The 6,779-nt window shown below is 34.6% G+C and overlaps 1 pseudogene; it reads left to right on the top strand.

The window, feature by feature from the left end:
• The first annotated feature begins 908 nt into the window (after nt 1-908).
• LOC140499414 (riboflavin kinase pseudogene) lies at nt 909-1,511 on the top strand (annotated as a pseudogene).
• The last annotated feature ends 5,268 nt before the right edge of the window (nt 1,512-6,779 follow it).

The raw sequence follows: 6,779 nt of genomic DNA, 5'->3' as shown, positions 1-6,779 counted from the left end.
ATGGTTCCCAGGCCTGACCTCTCTTAATCGCGGTGCTTCCGCTCTTTTAATTATTTATCCTGTACATAGCTTGTTTTGTATGTGGTCTCCACCTTTAGAATGTAAGGTCTTTTGGTTGTTTGGGATTTGGAGGGGGGGAGGGAGCGGGGTTTTGCCTCTTTTTGTATTTTCAGTGTCTCATATACTTCCTGGTATATAGGAGGTGCTTTATAAATATTGGTTGATTAAATTCAGGAATCAATGAACCACAGAATATCAGATTTGAAGGTGGCATATAGTTCTTTGGATTTGGAATGAAAGGGACCTTAAAAAAGGATCATCAAATCCAACCTCCTCACTTTAAAGGAGAAAACTCAAGTCCATGGAGGCTGTGACTTTGAGGCACTGTGAATGGTAGAGCAGGGATTTGAACACAGGCGATAAAGACTCCGAATCCAGAGCTCTGTTCACTTCCTGAAATGAAAAGAATGCGGTCTACAATCTATCTGACAAGTACGCATCTACTTTTAGGGGTATGATTGAATGTCAGATCAAAAGCTTCATTGTATCTCCCTCCAGGCAGAAAAACTTAAGTTCAGATCTTGTCTGGATTCTCTCCTACTGTTTGACTCAGAGGAAGCCATTTAACTTGTTTGAGCCTCCAAAATCTATAAAATGGGGGGTAATCGCTATGTTAATAATAATAATAATAATTTTTCATAGACCTAGCTATGTTAATAATAATAATGTTTCATAGACCTCTGAAGTTTAAATGAGCTACTGTACATGCAACGGATCTGTTAAAACGTGAACAACTAGGAGCTATTGAGGCTTCTGTCGGGTCAGTGGCGCGCCAGTCGCCTGGTGGGTTCGGGCAAGGACCGTTGACCGCGAGTCTCTGACAGTGAACGAGCTCCCGGTAGCGCGCCTCCCTCGTGCCCTTCTGAATGCCTCTCCCCCCATTCCTGGCTGGCCCACCGGGGAACCGTTGCTCTGAGTTCGACCGCATCTCTTCCAGATTTCTTCGCCCAAGCCACCTCTAGAGCCTGGAGCCAGCATCGGGATGAAGCACCTGCCTTATTTCTGCCGCGGTAAAATGGTGAGGGGCTTCGGACGTGGCTCCAAGCAGCTTGGCATCCCCACAGCTACTTTCCTGACTAAGTAGTAGATAATCTTTCAAGTGATTTATCTGCTGGAATTTACTACAGTTGGGCCACCGTTGGAAATGGAGATTCCATAAGATGGTTTTAGGCATAGGATGGAACCCATACTAAAAGAATACTAAAAAATCGGTGGAAACTCTCATTATGGCTTCAAAGAGGACTTCTTTGGGGAAATCCTTAGTATGGTCATTACTGGCTACATCAGACCAGAGAAAAATTTGAGTTCCATTGAGGACCTCATTTCAACAATTTAAGAAGATGAAGAAGCTAAGAGACGGCTGGATTTGCCAGAATATTTAAAACTCAAAGAAGACAATTTCTTCCACATACCAGAAATCAAAATAATGAATGGCCACTGATCAAAAGTCATTTTATTTACTTGTTCATTTTTTCCTTGTGTTCCACTCCTCTTTATCATTGCTGCAGCCTTGTATTTGGTTAGCTTAAGAAAATTTTCCCAATAGCTGTGAATTAGCTTATACAATAGAATGCAGTTGCCATTTTATGCTTAAATTAACTTTACATTGAACCCATCATGCAAGAGCACCAAAAAGGTTCATTTAGAAATCAAGATTTTTTTTTTTTTAGTGTGCTGAACTGTACGGAAGCTTCGTGAAACACACTACAGTAAAAGCAGAGAGCAGAGCAGGATCTTAAGATTTTTATGATGAAAATATACATATATGTGTATATAAATGTACATATATATGTAAAAACTGACGGGCTTAGCTCTAAGTCATTTGCTGCAGATGAGAACAGATTCTCTAGAATACTTCTGACTTCCAACTAATGCTACTAGATCTAGATGCTATAGAGAATTAAATGTGCACGTATGAAGCTTGGGCAGTCTAATGCCTTGAAAGGAAGAAATGGTAAGATTTCTGTTTGACATGTGCAGTGTGACATATTTTGTTTGTCAAAGATGAGGTTTTGTGAAACTTAGTTTTATTTGGAATTATTTATTTAAAAGAATTTTCTTATCGGGGTCATATTATTGCCCTGTTTCCATTTTATATTTATTTTCATGCCTTGAATGCTCAGGGTTTTTGAACTTTTAAAAACAGTTCATAACCATAGCTCTCAGTTTTCCATGTGTTCTCTGTCCATTTATTATAGGTGGTATCTTTGGTATTTAAAATTATTTCAACCCTCTTTTACTCCTTAAACTTTGATTTCTTTCTGTGCATAATATTCTTCCCAATTTATGATCTTCAGGCATAGTGTCTTATCTAGTCCTTTCCCTTCACTACCATTAACTCTAAACAATAATAAATATGCAAAGATTATTGGATTCTAGTTCAGAAAACAAAACGTTAAATATTGCAAGAACCCCAGTTTTTGAAGTTAGTCGGAATTAACTAGTTGGACAGAAAAAGCCAAAGTTTAGTTGTTTCCCAGAGGGAAAACAATTAAGGGCCAATTAAATTCAAGAATATATTTTTTTAAGTTATTTAAATTATTTTTAAATGTAAATTATGCATGTTAAGCATGTGTAAACTCTACTGTAATTGTGCAATTACAATGCTAGTGCCAGTCTTACTAGTACTTATTACTTGAAAAAGAATTTAGAAGATTTATAGGTTAAAATTTTCTTTAAATCTTCCCCTTTTTTAATCTCAGGTACTTTTTCTCTTTTTAAACACTTGGATTTTTTACAAGTTCTTTTTTTTTTTTTTTAAAGAAATGCTATTCCAAACAATGGAGTTTTAGGAAAATGTACTTGGATGTAATTGGCTTTAGGCCCTTAAATAACAGATCACCTCTACTTTATAAATCAAAATGGAAGAGAGAATTTAGAAGAGATTTTAGCCATCCCTAAATCAATTTTGTTAATTTATTTTAAAGGGAATTTCATTGTGTAGTGCCTTAAAGATCAAAATGTTCAGGGGTACACATTCTAAGAATGTTTAAAGAAAAGCAAAAGGTCAAGTTTATAAACAATGACATCTCTTGAGGAAAACTACTGTGTTTTTAAATGCAAAAACTATTCTATTTGTTTCTTTTATTCTCTTATTATTAATGATTTAGAGATTTAGATTTTTATGTGGTTGTGAATACTTTGCAAGTTTCTTTTAGAGCTATTTGTTCATATCCCTTGACCATTTATCTATTGGGAAATGGCTGTTAGTCATATATATACACATATATGTATGTATGTATGTATATGTGTGTGCATGTAAAATGCATATGTATATCTATATAGTATACACATACATGTACATATATAAATACCTATATCCATATATCTTAGATAGAAAATCATTAACAGAGAAATTTTATGAGATTTCTTTTCCCATTCGACCTCTTCCCTTCTTATCCTAGGTGCATTATTGTTATGCATGTAGAAGCCTTTCACTTTCAAATTTTATCTTTTGCTAGAAACATGCTCTTAAGTTTCTGCGGCTACTTTAATCTTTTTTTTTAAAGGTAACTGTTCCCACTGACTCTCTTCTCACTCCTGATCCTCTATCCTTGTTTATTACAACTTTCCCTTTAGAGTTTTATTAGTTCCTTTGTCTCTCCTGCTTTATCTAGTTCTATATTACTTCCTTCCATTAGTCCTATATGTATATATGCATATACACACATACATATACACATGTACATGAGGATAGTTTGTATATTTTGTATTCCAAACCCTTATCAAAGAAACTTGATAAAAAGATTTTTTCTCATCTGATCATTTTCCTTCTAATGCTAGATGCATTAATGCTGTCTATGCAGAAGCTTTTCAGTTTCAAATCATCAAAGTTATTTATCTCATCTTTTCCAATTGCCTCTATCTCTTTTTGTGTGGTTAAGAATACATCTTCTACTCATAGCTGTGAGAGAGGCATATGATCTGTTTCTATTCTAATTGTATATTAAGATCTTTAATATTAAGGTCCTACATGCATTTAGAATTTATTGTGGTATATGATGTAAGCTGTTCAACTAAGCCTAATTTTCTGTCAGATTATTTTGTAGCTTTACCAGCAGTTTTCTAAAAATCAAATTAGGCACTTTTTTTCTAGGTAATTCCTGTTTTCCATTTTATCAAACACTGGATTATTGAATTCTATTTCTGAATCTCCCTTATCTAGTTTGTTCCACTGATCTATCCTTTAACCAATAGCAGATGACTTTTATGACTGCTTCTTTGTGATATAGTTTGAGGTCAAGAAGTACTTTCATTCCTACTTCTTTTAATCATTTCCCTTGGTATTTTAAATTATTTTTATTCCAAATGAATTCTGTCATTTTATCAGGTTGTATAAAGTATCAGATTGGTAATTTGATTGATATTGCACTAAAGGGCAAATTAATTTTGGTAGTAGTATCACTTTTATTATTGGCATATATTGACACAGTCTGGCCATGAGCACTGAATATTCTTCGAGGTGTTTAAGTTGTGTTTTTTTTTTAACTTCATTGATGAACACTTTGTAAATAGACATATACAAATCTTTTGATCACCAGATATGCTGTATACTTTATAGTTACTTGGAAAAGGATTTCCTTATTACTTCTTGTGTTTTGTTATTGTAATATGGAAATGCTATTGATTTTTTAGTAATTTATTTATTTTTTCAGTTTCTGCTTCTTTTTTATTAATTAATTTATTTTTAGTTTTCAACATTCATTTCTACAGGATTTTGAGTTCCAAATTTTCTCCCCATCTCTCCCTTCCCCCACCCCAAGACATCATGCATTCTGATTATCCCTTCCCCCAATCTGCTCTCCCTTCTATCACATCCCTCCCTTCCCTTATCCCCATTTTCTCTCTTTTCTTGTAGGGCAAGATAGATTTCTATACTGCATTACCTGTATTTCTTATTTCCCAGTTGCATGCAAAAACAATTCTCAACATTCATTCCTAAATCTTTGAGTTCCAACTTCTCTCCCTTCCTCCCTCCCCACACATCTCCAATGAGAAAGCAAGCAATTCAATATAAGCTATACATGTGTAGGTATACAAAAGACTTCCATAATGGTCATGTTGTGAAAGAATAACTATATTTCCCTCCATCCTATCCTGCTCCCCATTTATTCTCTTCTCTCTTTTGACCTTGTCACTCCCCAAAAATGTTTACTTCTAATTACTCCCTCCTCTCATTTGCCCTCCCTTCTAACATCCCCCCCACACCCAACTTATTGCTGCCTCCTCTACTTTCCTATAGTGTAAGATACCCAATCACACCAAATTGATTGGGTACCTTATTCCCTCCTTAAGCCAAGTGTGATGAGAGTAAGCTTCATTTTTTCCCTCTCACCTTCCCCCTTTTCCCCTCCATTGAAAAAGCTTTTTCTTGCCTGTTTTATGAGACATAATTTGTCCCATTTCATTTCTCCCTTTCTTCTCCCAATATATTCCTCTCTCACACCTTAATTTTATTTTTTTAGATATCATCCCTTCCTATTCAACTCATCCTTTGCCTTCTGTCTGTATATGTATTTAATCCCTCCAACCACCCAAATACTGAGAAAAGTTTCAAGAGTAACAAATATCATCTTTCCATGTAGGAATGTAAACAGTTCAACTTTAGTAAGTCCCATATGATTTCTCTTTCCTGTTTATCTTTTCATACTTCTCTTGATTCTTGTGTTTGAAAGTCAAATTTTCTATTCAACTCTGATCTTTCCATCAAGAATGCTTGAAAGTCCTCTATGTCATGGAATGATAATTTTTCCTCTGAAGTATTATACTCAGTTTTTTTGGGTAAGTTATTCTTGGTTTTAATTCTAGTTCCTTTGACTTATGGAATATCATATTCCAAGCCTTGAGATCTCTTAACGTAGAAGCTGCTAGATATTGTGTTGTCCTGATTATATATCCACACTACTCAAATTGTTTCTTTCTGGCTGCTTGCAATATTTTCTCCTTGACCTGGGAACTCTGGAATTTTGCTACTATATTCCTGGTGTTTTTCTTTTTGGATCTCTTTCATGAGGTGATAGATGGATCCTTTCAATATTTATTTTACCCTCTGGTTCTAGAATATCAAGACAGTTTTCCTTGATAATTTCATGAAAGATGATATCCAGGCTCTTGTTTTGATCATGGCTTTCAAGTAGTCCCATACTTTTTAAATGGTTTCTACTGGATCTATTTTCCAGGTCAGTTGTTTTTTAAATGAGATATTTCACACTGTTTTCTATTTTTTAACTCTTTAGGTTTTGTTTTGTAATTTCTTTGTTTCTCATAAAGTCATTAGCTCCCATCTACTCCATTCTAATTTTTAAAGAACAATTTTGTTCAGTGAACTTTTGAACCTCCTTTTCCATTTTGCTAATTCTGTTTTTTAAAACATTCTTCTCCTCATTGGCTATTTGGACCTCTTTTGCCATTTGAGTTAGTCTATTCTTAAAGGTGTTATTTTCTTCAACATTTTTTTTGGATCTCCTTTAGCAAGCTGTTGACTCACTTTTCATGATTTTCTTGCATTGCTCTCATTTATCTTCCCTATATTTCCTCCACCTCTTTTACAAGATTTTCAAAATCCTTTTCCAGCTCTTCCATGGCCTGAGACCATTAAATATTTTTTTTGGAGGTTTTGGATACAAAAGTCTTAACCTTTATGTCTTCTTCTGGTGGTATGCTTTGTTCTTCCTCATCTGAAAGGATGGAAGAAAATAGTTGTTCACCAAGAAATTAAC

Source organism: Notamacropus eugenii, chromosome 4 (assembly GCF_028372415.1).
Source record: "Notamacropus eugenii isolate mMacEug1 chromosome 4, mMacEug1.pri_v2, whole genome shotgun sequence".
In the NCBI taxonomy this organism is placed as follows: domain Eukaryota; kingdom Metazoa; phylum Chordata; class Mammalia; order Diprotodontia; family Macropodidae; genus Notamacropus; species Notamacropus eugenii.
Note: the sequence above shows the minus strand (reverse complement) of the source record. Positions and strands in the feature narration are given on the sequence as shown.